Below are 17,947 nucleotides of genomic sequence, written 5' to 3'. Positions count from 1 at the left end.
TGATTTGTCCTCATTGTCTTTAAAACCAGAAACTGTACCAAATACTCTCATTTCCTGCAGCAAAGCCTGCAGTGAGGCTTCCGGAAAAGCTTGCAGTGAGATGAACCCACCCGCATCCCCTGAATGTGATAGTTATATCTCACCTTCCCCACAAATAGTTCTAAGAAGAAAGCGAAAAGCAAGGGCTATTAAAGGGCAGCTCTGTCTAGTACCTCTCTTTATCTCAAACGGTGAAGTATATTCCCCATTAATTTTAAGCAAACCCTTAGAATTCTCATACAGGTGCTGGATCCACCCAATAAAGTCAGGGCCTAAATTCATTTTCTCTAATACTTTAAATAAATATGGCCAGTGGACCCTATCAAAAGCCTTCTTGGCATCCACCACTAACAAAACTAAAGGGGTGCTAATATGCTGCACCCTCCAGATCAGTTCCAGAACTCTCCTCACGTTATCTAAAGTCAGTCTGCCAGGAACAAAATCATATTGGTCCTCATGTATAAGGAGGTAAGCTACTTTCTCCAGTCAGGTCGCTAAAATCTTAGCAAGGATCTTTAAATCAATATTTATTTATTTTATTTATTTATTTAAACTTTATTTAAACAGTTTTATGTACCGTTGTGTAGACAAAAAGTCCATCTCTACGGTTCACATTTTGAACATCAATTAAGACAAAAAGAAAATACAGTTCTCATAATTGTAAATCCCTAAAAGCAAAAATTATTTACAGTAAAAATTATAAAATTCTAAAAATCACACATCTATCTATAAGGTTATAAAGTTTTCACAGACTAAAAAGCTGTTAACTATAAAAATTTTTAAAAAGGTAAAACAGTGAAAGAATAGATAAAGTTAAAAGTTTAAAAAGTTAAAAAAAAAAATCTGCCACACATTGCACAGGGGCACTACCATTTACTCGACTATAAATGCTTGATGGAATAACCATGTTTTTAGATCTTTCCTAAATTGCTTCTTATCCTGCTGTAATCTCAGGTCCGTTGGCATTTTATTCCAGTATTTAGGACCCGCAATTGATAGTGCTCGCTCTCTGACTTCACACAGGTGGGCAGATCTAATATTCAGGATCGACAGAAGACCTTTATTCGACAATCTCAAATTGCATTGATAAGACCCACAAAGTGTGGGGTCCCTTCCACCCTTAGCCAGGATGGTTATCCTAGCCAGATTTGACCCAGAAGAAATCAAAGCCCTTGACCTGAGGGCATTAAACATAGCCACCAAAGGGGTGGAAAGTTTTATACAATTTGGCTGTGACCCATCTAGGTCAGGAGATTTCCCTAACTTCAGACCCTGAATTGTTTGGGACACTTCACTTTGTGTGATCTCGGCATTTAGGAAATCACGTGCACCCTCGGGCAAGGATACTAAATCCACCTCCCGTAAATAATGGTCTATGTCCAATTCCCCCACAGTGACGTCAGATGTTTAAAGCTCCTCATAAAATCTAATAAAGCGATTGCTAATATCTGCTGACTTGTATAAAAATACCCCTGTCGAATCCTTAATTTTAGTAATAAGGGATTGTGCAGTTAGTGTAGCTAGATTTAAAAAAGATTTAGATAAGTTCATGGAGGAGAAGTCCATTAACTGCTATTAATCAAGTTGTCCTAGATTATAGCCAGTTAGCCACTCCTATTTCTGGCATCATTAACATGGGATCTGCTTAGTGTTTGGGTACTTGCCAGGTACTTGCAGCCTGGATTAGCCACTGTTTTGAAACAGGATGCTGGACTTCATGGACCATGGTCTGACCCAGTATGACAATTTCTTATGTTGTTATGTGTGTGGGAGAGAGAAAGCATTTGTGCTTGTGTGGGATAGTGACAGCATGTGTGTGGGAGAGAGAGAGAGCATGTTTGCATGTGTGGGAGAGTGAGAGCATGTGTACTTGTGTGTGGAAGAATAAAAGAGCATGTGTGCCTGTTTTGGGAAAGTGAGAGAAACCATGTGTGCATGTTTGCGGGAGAGTGAGAGATTATATATGTGGGAGAGAGAGAGAGAGCATGGGTGCATGTGTGTGGGAGAGTAAGAGCATGGGTGCATGTGTGTGAGAAAGTAAAAGAGCATGTGTGCTTATGTGTGGGAAAGAGAGAGAAAGCATGTGTGCTTGTGTGTTGGAGAGTGAGAGAATATATATGTGGGGGAGAGAGAGCATGTGTGTGGGAGAGTGAGAGAGCATGCGTGCTTGTGTGTGGGAAAGTGAGAGAGAGCATGTGTGCTTGTGTGTATGTATGTGGGGGAGTGACAGAGAGCATGTTTGTGTGTGAAGGGGAGCATGTGTGTGTTTACAACTACCCCAGTTACTCTCTGCCTGCTAATCCATCCGGGCGCTCAGGTCACGGTGTGCGCTCATGCTCCTTCGCTGCTTGAGCGCCCATATTGGACGTGCGTTCATGCACCTTCGCCGGTGTTTGGGCGCTCAAGGGTCAGGGGTGATGTCACAAGTTGCAAGATGGCGCTGGGGAGGCAGTGAGCGGCGGAATGGAGGGAGGCAGGCAGGCGAGCCGGAGCTGCCCCACATGCATGTAGGGGAGCCGCCGCCCCGCCCCCTCCCGCGCACCCCCCCCCCGGCCCTGGCAATCTTCCAGTTGCCTGCCGGTGCAATTTTTTTGGCATGATGAGCTCGCACCGCCTGTACGTCCCATTTGGGCGCTCAAGCCAGGAAGGTGCCTTGAGCGCCCAAATTGGACGTGCGTTCATGCACCTTCGCCGGCGGGTCTGCTGGAAGCCGCTTTCACCGCCGGCTGCCCCCGGGAGGCAGGGGAGCCACGGTGGGCGCCTCGGGAGGAGGGGAGAGAGGACTGGGGCTGCCGGAAGCATGCAATAAGTTTACTTTAGTTACAATTTCTATTTTCTTAATAACATGTTGAGTCGATTTTCGCCCTGCGCCTTGCTTCGGGAGGGGGGGAGAGAGGACTGGCAATCCCCAATGCCCGAGAATAGGAGAACCATCCACTTCCTGGTACATGTCATTTGAAATGACATTTGAAATGACAGGTACCAGCGCACCCAGGATACTGTATAGGTGCTGTATAGCGCTCTATACAGTAAAATGGATTGCGCTTCATGGACGCTTCTTGGACGCACTTTGGACACAGGTTGCATTTGCATGCCATTTAAATACTGTATCGAGCGGTATGTGATCTGAACTGTGCGCGCGGCAAACGAGGGTGTGCCCGGCACTACCGCACTCTTTCTACCACGTCCTTACTGTATCGGCCTGTAAGTTGCCTGGAAATGGCTCCATTGAAAGCTTGACTAAAAAATTTTAATAAACTTGAAACTTGTACATTACTCAACTTCATCTCCAGCTCTTGATTGCTTTTAGTATATCTTTCATTATGACAAAAGCTATCCATGTTTATGATCATTGCTCATTTTCTTTCAGTCAGGCAAATACTTTTTTTTGTAAGTACCAAATGATCTATTTTTCAAAATACTTGGAAACAGATTGGTAAGATCTGCTTCAAAAGAGAGCACCAGATGTTTCTGTGGAGATTACATAAAATTCACTACTTCCCTCTTTCTATTTTAACCAAAAATACATCCAATATCAATCTATGTTCAACTAATAGTCTTAGGATTTTGTAACTACAAATGAATCTTATTAAATAGCATGTCTACTCCTATGCATTTGTTCTCATTGTGTGTAGATTTACCTCAACATTCTAAGTTCAGAAAAATCTTTATCTGCTGCCTTTGTTTCAAATCATAAAGCCATGATGACTATTAGACAATCTGCAGCTCAAGTATTCTGTAACATCATGCTCATGGAACTCCATTTCTAATCAAACTCCCACTCTTTTTGGATGGGCTTCAAAATTTGGCTTTCACATAAAAATCTACTCATACCATTGTTACTGTTTATCTTCAACAGCTGGTATCTCTGATACCCTTTAACCCATATACACCTTGTGGAGAACAAGATTACTGTATTCTATCTATGCCAAAACTGTCTTATAAACATATTAAATTTCGCTTGTTCAAGCTTCTACCTCTTCTATGACATAATCAACTTTATCTGAAATACAGCTGGCACTCACTTTATCAACATTGATAAGATTGTTAAAGCTTCACAAGGAGGTTGATGCAATATCATACGTGCAAAAAAACCCCAAAAAACGTGCGTCCAACCTGGACGCACATTTGATAAGATTATTAAAGCCTCATGTTTGATAAGATTGTTAAAACCTCACAAGAGGGCTGATGCAATATCATACATGCAAAAAACATGAGTCCAAACTCAGTGTTCACAGCCGTGGGTTGGGAAATGGACACTCGTAAATTGAGCTTCCCTTTTCCTAACCTGACCGCTGTCAAGATTTTTTTTTTCATATTGCAGCTTTCTGTAGTTCCTCCTGCTTAGTATCGGAATGATATTAAGTAGGAGGAACCACTGGAAAGCTGTATTTTTTGCTTTTCTGAGCATGGCTTGGGGTGCCTCAAAACATAACGCCAGCTCCTGGCTGGCGTTAATTTTTGAGGGTTAAAACACACATTTTATTTTTTTACATTGGGGTACTAGCTATTCTAATAGCCTCATCAACATGGCATTTGCATGTGATGGGTGCTATTAGCTATGCGCCAGTATGGATGTGTGTTTTGGATGCGCTTTATCCCGATATTGCATTGGGCATATGTCTTGAGCTTCCAACCGCATGTTTAGCAGCATGCTGAGCTCAGTGCCCAATATTGCATGGGCCCCAAGTTATCTAGTGCTTTCCACATGTCCCATTATTATTTGATTTGTCTTAAACAGGTACCACTCTCTTTTCTTTCTGACTTCTGGAGTTTTCTAGTGTATTTAACAGTTTTTTCTTATCTATATAAATAAAAATGTAAATGTTCGTTTGTTCAAAATCTTAAATCTCCGAAAGTTCTTCACCGATTGCTTTGAAATTTTGACACAACGTTGCATTCGAATACGCGTGTGTTTTTATATACCTATATTATATAGATGTCACACCTGTGACAGGTAAAAACATGATTTTTTGGAAGAACAGCGCCATCTGTTGGACATAAAAGCAACACACGCTATCTACAATATAAATGGGCTCTGACCGATGGACCGCAAATGCGCAGTAGAGAGCAGCTCTACCGCACATGTTGGACCATTGAGCTTTGCGCTACATGCTGGGTGTCACAGAGGGGAGGAGGAAAGGGCAGACGAGTCGCCGCTCCAAGAAACGGCTCAGCCCGTTCCTCCGCCGCTGGGGAAGGGGGGAGGGCGTAGGGATTGCCGGACAGTTACACACAGGAGGAGGAAAGGGTAGAAGAGTCGCCGAGCCAGACCGACCACTGCCGGGGAAGGGGGGGAGGGAGTTGGGACGGCCGGAGCAGAGCTAATGCGCATTGTGAAATTAAACCAGACTGAGCCACGGCAACGAGCTCCGAGAAACAGCTCAGCCCGTTCCTCTGCCTCTGGGGAAGGGGGAAGGGAGTAGGGACTGCCGGACAGTTACACACAGGAGGAGGAAAGGGTAAAAGAGTTGCTGAGCCAGTCTGTCCACCGCTGGGGAAGGGGGGAGGGAGTAGGGACTGCCGGACAGTTACACACAGGAGGAGGAAAGGGTAAAAGAGTCGCCGAGCCAGTCCGTCCACCGCTGGGGAAGGGGGAAGGGAGTAGGGACTGCCGGACAGTTACACACAGGAGGAGGAAAGGGTAAAAGAGTCACCGAGCCAGACCGTCCACTGCCGGGGGAAGGGGGGGGAGGGAGTTGGGACGGCCGGAGCAGAGCTAATGCACATTGTGAAATTAAACCAGACTGAGCCACGGCAACTCGTGGCTGGGTACAGCTAGTTTTTAATAATAATGCATAATGTAGAGCTAGCCCAATGGCTTGGTAGCAAATGCTGTGCTCTGTCATGAGAAAGACTTGGGTTTGATTTCTGGGTCATGTTTCTGCTTCCCAGGCTGGCTGGCACTGGGGATGATGTAGATGTAGGCCCTTGGGGGGGGGGGGAGGGGGAGAGAGAATAGAGGGAGCCCCTATCATCACTCCACTGACAGGCAGACCGGCGCAAACAAGAGTACGCCGGATTTTAATAGATACACGCTTTTAAAATCCGGGGTCAGCGCACGCAAGGCTGCGCAAAATCGGCAGCCTGCGAGCGCCAAGTCGCGCAGCCTGTCTCCGTTCCCTCCCAGGCCGCTCCGAAATTGGAGTGGCCTAGGATGGAACTTGCCTTCCACCCCCCCGCACCTTCCCCTCCCTTCCCCTACCTAACCCACCCCCCAGCCCTATCTAAACCCCCCTACCTTTGTTTGAAAAGTTATGCCTGCCCAAGGCAGGCATAACTCGCGCGCGCCGGTGGGCTGCTGGCGCGCCATCACCCGACCCGGGGGCTGGTCCAGAGGCCTCGGCCATGCCCCCAGAACGCCCCCGGGCCGGCACCCCCGACACGCCCCCGGAACGCCCCCAAACGTCGCGATGCCCCCGACATGCCCCCGAACGTCGTGATGCCCCCGACATGCCCCCCTAGCAAAGCCCCAGGACTTACGTGCATCCCGGGGCTTGCGCATGCCGCTGAGCCTGCACGTGCAGGGGGAGCTTGGAGCAGGTTTTCTGGGGGTACGCGCGTACCCCTTTGAAAATCTGCCCCTTAGGGTTCATATCAGCCAAGTTCCAGAGGAAGTCACCATTTGTGGTCCCTGGCTGAGGACTGCCATGGTGGTGGTTGGGCTGAATCTTGTAGGAGCTATAAAAAAACACCCTGGGTAGTTACGAATGAATGGTCATAACACCATAACCCAATAGAGCCAGGTTCTGATTGAGCTGGAAGCACAGAGAAGATGGGGTTAGTTATCAGTCCAAAACAAATGTTTTGTGTCATAGCACACTGATATTAACAGTGCTAAAATAAACAGTTATAAACCCCCCTCATTTCAATCTATTGGTTGTTTTTATAATTTTGACCAAAGGCAATGGAAGACAGTAGCTTGAAATACTAATGAACTGCTTTTGTAGATAGATCTTTTTTGTTTCATTGTCTAACCCAAATATTCCCCAACTCTAACAAATTCTGGAATATTTTAATATACTTTTTTGTTTCTCAGTATCATAAAGGGTTTCTTATTCAGGCCTAGTGTAGTGAGCTTTATAAAGAAAAAAGCATATAAGTGGATTATGGGAGGTCATTAGAAAACGAATGCTCTTTGTTTCCTCAATCACTACTGCACTCCAAAGTGATCAGATCCAGAAGCCTTCCTTTCCTTAAAACACGAATAACCATTTTGAAGTTACCTTACAGGTTTGAACTCCAGTATTAATTTTCCTGTCCATTAGAGATCTCTCCTCCTCTAATGTTCTGCTGCTCTAAGGCAATGCCTCACCATTGTTCACCATTCATTTTAGAAAAAGCATCTTTTTCAGCTGCTGCTGAATCTCTTGTATTATGTGTAAATTATTATGCTTTGTAGTCTCCTCTGATGCTTTTGCGTTCCTTTCATTGGAGACCTCTGCAGCTGCTTGAATGAACTCCACGCTCTTTCACCCCCAACATTGTCACCTAAATGGTTCATTATCTTAGCTTTTTTTTCCCCCCTGATTCTATTTGCCTACACGTTCTGTGCACTATTGTTCGTTGAGCAATTAGCATTAATTGATGTACAATATCTAAAGGTGTTTTTCTAAGATTTTTAGACTCTCCATTTTAGACTCTCCATTTTTTAAATATTTTTTTTTGCAACTTGGTTATCATTTTCCCTTGCCACCTCAGCAAAGTTGTATAGTTATGAGCAAGGCCAAGCAAACGATTGCTTTTTATAAAAGTGTTTCCCCCTTCTGTGTAACTTTACCTCTGTTATGGACGATGTATAAGTTAAGAGAACAAAAAAACTAGACTGATCAGTGGGCTTTTAAAGATTGGAGTTAACTGGCAGAAGGTTGGCTAATAAACTAGGGGGGTTTGGAAGTCCTATCCCTTAACTGGATGAGTGGGAACAAACTGAGAAAATGGCCCATGGCGTCGGCACGTGTGGCTTTTAAAATCCCCTCACTTATGCAGTAGAAACAGCAATAGCGCGCGCACAGGTGCACAGGCTATTTTATAATATGTGCGCATATATGTGCGTCTGTTATAAAATGGTCACATCTCTGGGCACAGGCTCACATGTGCGCTGCATTGAAAGTTACCATCCTTGTGTAGTCAAAGTGGGATGCTTAATGTGCAAACGTAAATTCTAGTAGGTAAAATATTTCAGGCTTACCTTCTGTTCTAAAGTTATGTTTCAGGAGCAAGCTAAAAGGTTTGAGACTTGCATGTACATATAATGTAGAAAGTAAGTATACTGATAGATATAGGTATAGATATAGATTTATATAGTGACCTCTGTTTGAGTACCTGATCTGCTGCCCAGCAATATGAATCCTATTGAATTGGGAGTTCTGTACCACGTGGTGACAACTCTGCTCTTCTAACTGCTACTGCTGAACTAAGGACCTACCCTGCAGTGCTCTAAAATAATTGGAAGACAGACATTACACAATTTCAAGAGAACTAATTATGTGACACAGTAATGCACTGTGGTTAATGTTTTCTACAAATATTTAATTACAATAAGGAGGCGTTTAAATTGGCTCTTTCATGATCCTGTGTTATAGTCCACAGTAGATGGGGCTTTGAAACTGGTTAACCAATGGAAATGCTCAAATAGCAGGAAAAACTGCTGGTAAAAAAAAAAATCACTGTAATAGGCTTTTATGAAAGTAGTAGCTAATTTAGAGCTCAATTTGAACCAGAAATTCAATTATTGTTGAGCAGCATAATTGCAAGGAAGTAACTTGCATTATAAGCCCCAAAAGAATAATCTTTCATAAGAAAAAAAAATCCACTGTAAGTACATTTTCATATTACTTGTTGGAAAGAAAAGCATGAGCATTTGTGATTCTATGCTATTGTTTTTACTCTGACATATTGTCAAAATGTATTTTATTACATTCATGTATTGATGGATGCTAGTTGTACTTATGTTAATGCCACAAAATCAGGACTGCACTTAATCCAGGAAAAATATGATTTGGTAATATTTTCATATACTGCATGAATGCAGAGTCCAGTAGTGATTCAGGTACAGGGCTATAAAGTTTCTAGATAGCTTTCGCTGTTGCAGGCTTAATGTAATTCTGTCTATAAAGATACCTGGAATTTTCACTGTGTATTCTTAGAAGCAAATTACAAATTAGCCTCTCTCTCTCGTGTTACTCATATGAACAGTACCATGGAATACTCTACTGCAGTTGATTGCAGTTGATATTTATTTTTCTGTTCTTAAATACAAGAACTATGAGTTAACGACTGCTTAAAGGCCATGCATGCTCTCCTGTGCCATAAACTATAGAATCCTCTCTAACAGGGAAACAGAACACAAAAACTGTACTAAAACCCTGAATGGACTTGAGCACGTCAAAACCTCTCTTCTGCTGGTTAGTTTTATGCAAAAGCAGGTTATGCTAAGCAGGGATAAGTGCAGCAAAAGTAGGGAAACAGGTGAATTATAAAAGTCTTTTTACCTGGGCAGACAGGCTTTTCTCACAAATTAATTTTATCAAATGTATTTGTCATAGAGTTTAATATCAAAATGTTTAATGAAACAGGTAGACACGGCAAAATTAATCACAAACCCACTTCGGAATCCTGGCAATTGCACCGACGGGTAGATTTTCAAAACGCGCGATTTGGCGTACTTTTGTTGGCGCATCAGGCGCCAACAAAAGTACACTGGATTTTAGTAGATACGCACGTAGCCGCGCGTATCCGCTAAAATCCTGGATCGGCGCGCGCAAGGCTACCGATTCCGTATAGCCGGCGCGCGCCGAGCCGCGCAGCCTACCTCCGTTCCCTTCCCCTCCCTTCCCCTACCTAACCCACCCCCCCGGCCCTGTCTAAACCCCCCCCTTACCTTTGTCAGGGGATTTACGCCTCCCGGAGGGAGACGTAAATCCCTGCGCGCCAGCGGGCCGCTAGCGTGCTGGGACGCGACCTGGGGGCGGGTCCGGAGGGCGCGGCCACGCCCCGGACCGCCCCGGGCCGTAACCACGCCCTCGGACCCGCCCCCGAAATGCTACGTCCCGCCCCGAAAACGCCGCGCGGATCGGGCCCGCCCCCGACACGCCCCCGACACGCCCCCTCGGAAAACCCCGGGACTTACGGGAGTCCCGGGGCTCTGCGCGTGCCGGTGCGCCTATGTAAAATAGGCGCACCGGCGAGCAGGGCTCTTAAAATCCGCCCCCATGGGTCTAGTGAATTCTTGAAAGTTTTCCCAGTTCATGGATCATTTGTATCTGTTTAAAAATCTAATACATCCATGAATATCAGAAATTTGCAGGCTGTGAATTTCTGGGAACTAGATATTTTGTTCTTTGCTTATCCTTAGCGCTGCGGCAGCAGTCACAGGGCAGTCCATTCTTTTCTAATGCAGCATTCTCTGACACACTCCAGCATTAACGCTTCCTCTGATTGACTTGACAACATAACTGCTGTGTTCTTTTATGCAGACCTATTTTGACATATACATAGTATCAGCAGGAGATTAAATCATTTTAATAAAAATAAATTACTTTTCTTCCATATTATTAGGGTTCTTCTTTCTGGGAACTGTGCCTCATACTGACTTCTAACCCTTCCTTAGCAGAATCTAGTTTTTTTGCAAAACAAATTGATTTTGTAGGGCAGATGGTGTACATCTGTCTGATGTTGGTAATGATTTGTTTAATAATTCTTTGCAAGAAGCTTTGGAGCATATATTCATCATCTAGAGAAGGTTGCATTCTGTTTGGAAGACAGCGGCTGGGCTTGGCCCTGCCATTTTCTGTGGCGGGAATCTGAGCCATTGCAGGTTGGATAATTATTAGCATTTGATGTAGAAGTGGGCTGAGGAGCAGTTTTGGGGGAGGGGGAGGCTGCTGCATCTGAAGCTGGGTGAGGAGTGCTGGCGCATTTTGTGGTTGGGTCTATAATGCTGGGGTGTGGTGTTGGGGGACACTGTCCATGGCAGGGGTCCTCCGGTGGGTGCTTGAAGCCGCAGATGGATTGAAGGTGGAATACTGCTGGGTGGTGGTAGCAGGCTGCCCAGGCACTGGGTGGGTTGGTGGAGGGGAAAAAGCCTTTGGTTACATGTTTGCTAGACAATTATAGCTTAGGTTAGTTTGCAAATAAAGTTGTGGCCTTTTAAGACCAATGATTGTTTCTCTGAATTTGTTGATTGCAAGTTGTGAAGGGGGAGGGTATGAGGGAGTGGAAAGTTCCAGATTCACATATTACTTATTTTAACTATAGTTGACCTTTTGTATAGAAGCCTCTAACCAAATAATGAATAGAAATAAACTCTCAATAAGTCTTAGAGCAGGGCTGGCCAACTGATGTCTCGCAAGCCACATGCGGCTTTTTGGAGCACAAATTTGTGGCTCGCAAAAAAAATATGGCCTCAACCAACCATCTCTGCCTGCTGAACACTGCAGTCCTTCCCATTCTCAGTAGCCAGTTTGTAGCCAGAAGTTTTAAGTTTACAACTCCTGCCCCAGAAGAGGGAGGATCACAGTGGATGTGACTTCACATCCATATCCCCCACCCCCATCAAGCAAAAAAATGACAACAGAAAACAGGTCTGGCTGTGCCAAAGAAGCAGCCCAGGCTGATGTGGAGCTCATCCCACGGTGGCTGAAAATGAGGCCCTAAGAGAGTGTTTTCCTGCTAGAATGTGTGTGCGCCTTCCTACCTGCCTGTGTGTGTGTGTGAGACAGAGTGCCTGCCTGTCTGCGTGTGTGTGAGCCTGCCTGTGTATGTATGTGAGACTGCCTGCCTGCATATGTGTGTGTGAGTACTTGCCTGCCTACATGTGTGTGCGTGCATGAGTACCTGTCTGCTATGTGTGTGTGTGTGTGTGTGTGTGAATGCCTGCCTGCGTGTATGTGTGTGACAGAGTGCTTGCCTGCCTGAATGTATGCGTGTATGAGTACCCGTCTACCTGCATGTGTGTGTCTGCCTACTTGTACATGTGTGTGTGTGTGAGTGCTTGCCTGCCTGTGTGTGCATATGTGTATGAGTGCCTATCTCTGCATGTGCCTATCTGTGTGCGTGTGTGTGCCTGCATGTGTGTGTGTGTGTGTGTGTATGTGTGAGTACCTCCCTGTCTGTCTGTGTGTGTGTGCCTGCCTATATGTGAGTGTGTGAGAGCATGTGGGGAATGTTTGAAATAATGAACATGTGTGAGAATGAGTGAGAGAAAATATAAAGTTTGTGTGGTCCCTCTTCCCCAATCCCCAATCATCAAAAGATCCCAGGTATGGAAAATGGGAGATTTTTTGACCTTTCTAGATTTAATTTTGGGTGTTATTTGATGTGTCTGCTATTTTGAAATATTATATTGGTTTCTGGGGAAATATTAAAATAGTTATCTGAGTTTTTAATTATTGGCTGTTCTATTTGTCAGCTGTTTAAAAAAATTATTCTTTTTCTTAGAATGTTTTTACCGTTATGAATGATGTTTTATATTTCTTGATTTTATTTGTTATTTTATGAGGAATGGTGGTGGTTATTTTTTCCATTGTTACACTGCGTAATACAATCACGTTTGTTGCAGTTTCCAGTTTAGTTTTTGTCTGCACATTTCTATTTCTACTTTATCTCTTTTTTTGCTCTGTATTTGTTGTGGGTTTGTTTGTGTTCTGCATGTCTGAGGTATTCTGCTAGCAGAGAGATGGCCAACTGGCTTCTCGTGAACTCTGTGCATTGGCTGTGACATCAGTGCAGCAGCACAACAGCAGAATATGTGTATGTGTGTATGTGTCTTTGTTTCTGAAAGAGAGAGTGTGTATGTTTGTGTCTTTGTGTGTTTTAATATCTGAGAGAGTGTGTGAATGTGTGTCTTTCTATTTGAGAGTATGAATGTGTGTGTCTTTGTACATGAGAGTGGGTGTGTGTGCCTTTGAATCTGAGAGAGCGAAAGAGTGAGTGTATGTGTCTTTGAATGTGAGAGAGTGTGAGTATCTGTGTATTTGTATCTGAGAGTGTGTATGTCTTTGTAAATGAGAGAGTGTGAATGTATATGTGTCTTTGTATCTGAGAGAGAGTCTGAGTGTGTGTGTATTTTTGAATCAGAGAGAGTGTGTCAGCATTTGTCTTTTAGTTTAAATATTTGTATTGAGTACACATATTCAAGGTAATACATAGTATAGAAAGCCATACCATACAATGAGTTATCTCTACAGATCGCCTGGAATGACCAGTGAATATATATAAACAATGAGAATTTTTCAAACTTTCAACCCTTAAAGCCATCCCCACCCACACCAACCCTCATGTACAGGAGGCAGAACAACACTGACATTTATCATGAGGGAGGCATAAGAACATGCTTTTGTTGTGTCTAATACATCTTAAAAGGAGGTCCATATTCAAAAGCCATTTAGATGGATAATGTGATAGTTATCCATCTAAATGGCTTACTCGGCTATATTTAGCCCATATCCAGCTAAATTGTAGCCTGCTAATAAGTTACCCACCTATAATTTAGTCAGAAAAAAAAAGAAACGTTTCAGGGGCCGGGATATTTGGCTAACCTAGCCGAATATCGGGTATATCTGACTAGGTTAGCCAGATAACTTTAGACCTTAGCAGGTTTAAAGTTATGCGGCTTTGTGTGGCTGGATAATGCACTATCCTGCTAAGTAGTTCTGTCATCTATTAAAGAAAAAATAAGTTGCCCCATCCCCTCCCTCCCTCCCTCCCCCTCAAAGCATATCATATCTTGCTCGTCCATGACAGAGCTCTCTGTCTCTGTGAATTCTAGGTTTTGTGGCTCTCGATGTGTGAAAGGTTGGCCACTCCTGTCTTAGAGACTGATGTACCAGAGTATGCAGCATTGTTCAAAGGCCACTCCAAGTGCTGAAAGAGAAAATAATGTGCACAGAGAAGGTAATTTTCAAAGGGACTTCTAACAGTAAAACAATGCTGTATATGCAGAAATGAAAGAGTAGTCTCCCTAAGGGCAAAGAGGGTGCTTTATCCTATTTTGGAGATAATTTTATAGCTTTGTGCAGACGTGCATAAATATGTGCATAAATTAGCCCAATTTTCAAAGCAGTCTTATGCACATTAAGTCTGCTTTGAAAAGTATCCCACCAAATGTACCTGTACACAGCCCTGCTAAAATATGTACAGAATTATTTTTATTGAATGTTTCTGCACATACTTTTTTAAAATCCAAAAGTATGCATGTAAGTCTAAATCCTTCTCCAACCCAACCCCCTGGAATGCCTCTGCTGAGTCCGGGTAAACTTACGTGCATACATGACATGTCAGCATATCTGCATATTGGTTTTGTAAAAGGACAATAGTGTGCACAAGTCAGCACACAAAAGTGGGTATAAGGAAAGTTATTCCTATATTTTATAAATGGTGTGGTTCCCGCCTCACAACTTTTAACGCACTGCATACCTCCTCTCCAAAACAGTATGCAAAAGTATGCACATAGTTTCAGCATGTGCACATTTTTCTAATGCAGGGAACTAATGCATCTCTTTTAGGAAAGTAGGCACATATTTTACAGGAAAATAACTGAAGCCTGTACATGTAATTATCCTCAGTTTGTGCACAGAAGCAAGTATTTTATGAAGTGTGCGTACAATTTGCTTATGAAGAACTATTTTGTGCATGTAGTTTTTAGCTCCAGTTCGCCAAGACCTTCACCAGATTCTCCATCACTTCACCCAGACCCCAAATGATTGTGTGAGTTGAGTTCCACAACTTGAATAGCAGGTATAAAAGCAGGCATCTGAGTAGCACATACACCACTTACAGAATACACGGACTTCCACATCCCTTCCTAGAAACACCTATGAAATGCACTCTTGCGCTCGCCTACAAGTACATGTGAAATGGTAAGTACTTGCGTATTTCTGACTTTCTGAAAATTTGCTTACTGTTCACAAATGCTACTTATGGGTATTTGCCAATTTTACATGCAAAAATCCTGTGAACTGTTTGAAAATTCACCCTTTAATGTGCAAAATTTAAACATTCACTTTACAAATAGCTATCTTTTGAGCATAGTTTTATGCTTGCAAAATTTCTTGCACATTCATTGTTTCACGACTGTGATGCAAAATGATGCAATGTAATTTATCTATGAATACATAGTTAAACTACACATGATAAACCCTTACAAACCCAATTCTGCAAAAAATGTAATTACATCTCAAGGAGGTGTATTCATATTTTTTGCAAAATAATTAATAGAAAAACTTCATACACTATTTTGCAAATAGGCTAATTTGCATAAGAGTCCCGTAGCAAAATTTGTGCTAAAACCAAAATAGTGCATGCAGTTCTGTGCACATTAGTTCATTGGTCTCTATAATAGGTTTGCTCAGACAAAAGCATATTAAAAACCCATGAAACATATGGCATGACCTCATGACTTCTGCTAATATAAATAAGTGGTGATCTAATCGAATAGGCAGATGTAATAAAGTGCAAAATGATTTAAATAAATTGGGCATCATGTGTTAAAAATGCTCTAAATGCCCTGAAATGCACAAAAATGACTAAAGTTTGGTGTTTTGCATATTTTTTCACACAAAGCCTCCTTTTACGAAATCACTTTACACTTTCCCCTTCACAAATAGTAAACATTTGCATGTAGTCTGCTACATGCCAAAGTTTACTAAAATTCTGTGATGCAATATCACGCAAAGCAGCTTATTAACTCAGAATTAAGCAAAAATCTCTGTACCAAAAGGATTATGCAGGATAGTTAATACAAAAAAAGATAACTCTCCCTACAAACATCAGGCAGAGCTGTGTTTTGTTTTGTTTTGTTCCCGCCATTAGCATCATTCCTGAGCTGTATGTAGAAGCACACATAGTCCTCTGTGACACAGACCAATGACTGGGGCAGGGCACTATATGGGGCAGATTTTCAAAGGGGTACACGTGTAAGATACGCACATAAGCCCCGAAAAGCTGCCCCTTCCACCCCTGCATGCGCCGAGCCTAAGTCCCGGGGCTTTCCTGGGGGGGGGGGGGCGTTTCGTGGCCGGAGTGTCATCTGGGGGTGTTCCAGGGGCGGAGCCATGGCATGGTTCCGGCCCGGGGGCGTTTCGGGGGCATGGCTGAGGCCTCCGAAACTGCTCCCGGGCCGGGGAATCGCACGCCGTAACTTTTATAATAAAGGTAGGGGGGGTTAGATAGGGCTGGGGGGTGGGTTAGGTAGGGGAAGGGAGGGGAAGGTGGGGGAAGGCGGAAGGAAAGTTCCCTCCGAGCCGCTCTGATTTTGGAGCGGCCTCGGAGGGAATGGAGGCAGGCTGCGCGGCTCGGCGTGCGCAGGCTGACAATTTTGCGCAGCCTTGAGTGTGCCAACCCTGGATTTTAAAAGATACGCGCGGCTATGTGCGTATCTATTAAAATCCGGCATACTCTTGTTTGCGCCTGGTGCGTGAACAAAAGTACGCGCGCGCATACTTTTTAAAAATCTGCCCCTATGTGTGTGCTGCGGATGACAGCAGGGCAAGGGAGGAGAAGGTAGAAGATGAGGCAGGCATGGGTAAGGGAGAATCAGATAGGGAATAGATGATCAGGGAAGGTGAGGGGAAAGGGAAGTAGGCAGGAGATGTAGGGAACACAGGGAGGGGCAAAAGGGAGCAGTAGTAGTATAGCCCAGACCTTTAAAGCACCAGCATACCGGAAAAAGCCCCTTTTTGCAGTTTGTGTCTTAATGGCAGTTTGCGGACGATTATTGCCACAGTGGTAGATGTGGTGAACAGTCCCCGGTTCATTTGGTGTCACAATGTGGGTTTGATTCTCAAAGAGAGGATGAATATTTAAAATGAATAAACAAATAGGAAAAAGTTGTGTGGGGAAGCTGCGGACAGCAAGAGGCTCCAGAGGTGAAGACCCGCCCGAGAGAGAGGAGCTAGCTGGGTTAACGGTGGTGGACAGGAACGAAAACCCCATCCAGTCCCCCTCTCCAATTGCCACATAAAGATGCTTCTTTATTAAAAAAAAAAAAATCACACCGAGGGTTGGGCTTTGCAGGAGAGATGTGCGGGTTCATCAGATGCAGCTTCATTTGGGATTGCTTCCTGACTATCTTACATTTGCCGATCGTGTCGGCGCTAGCCAGGAACGGAAATAGGCTGGAATAGGGGACAAGGGCTGGTGCGGTGAGAATGGCATTCACTGTGGGGAGGAGGGGGAGAGGTGATTCTCAGGCATAGGCAGCAGGGAACAATAATGGGAGGAAGCAGGGAACGGGGATGGAACTTCAGCTGGAGCCGCAAAAAGGGGTTTACGAGTTTGGGTCAAATTGCAGGTAGTGGTGTTTTGATGGCATCAGCATGTGCCCTTCCAATCAACTCAATGGGGGAAGACTTGAATGCTGCAAGATGGAGGCCATTGTTAGGTGGAGGTTGGATAGCACATGGCAGCAGTTATCTTGGGGATGGAAAGTTAAAAGCAAGTAGAGGGGTTGCCTTTGTGGTGAATGAGGGTGGCCATCTTGTGGTTGGAAATTTATACCATTACATGGGGCAGCAATCTTGTATATGGTGAGATGAAAAAATAAGCGGCCATGTTTGCTGGCTTATAAGACATCAGGACCAGTATGTGAGAAAATTCAAGAAGCACTGGATTGATTTGCAAAACAAGGCAATATCAATATATTACAAAAGGGAGTCAAGCAGCATTGCTGTAATAAAACGGAAAATGTCATAATGCCTCTGTATCGCTTCATGGTGAGACCGCACCTTAAATACTGTGTACAATTCTGGTCGCCGCATCTCAAAAAAGATATAGTTGCGATGGAGAAGGAGCAGAGAAGGGTGACCAAAATGATAAAGAGAATGGAACAGCTCCCCTATGAGGAAAGACTTAAGAGGTTAGGACTTTTCAGCTTGGAGAAGAGACGGCTGAGGAGGGATATGATAGA

The sequence above is a fragment of the Rhinatrema bivittatum genome, chromosome 9 (assembly GCF_901001135.1).
Source record: "Rhinatrema bivittatum chromosome 9, aRhiBiv1.1, whole genome shotgun sequence".
Lineage (NCBI taxonomy): Eukaryota > Metazoa > Chordata > Amphibia > Gymnophiona > Rhinatrematidae > Rhinatrema > Rhinatrema bivittatum.
Note: the sequence above shows the minus strand (reverse complement) of the source record.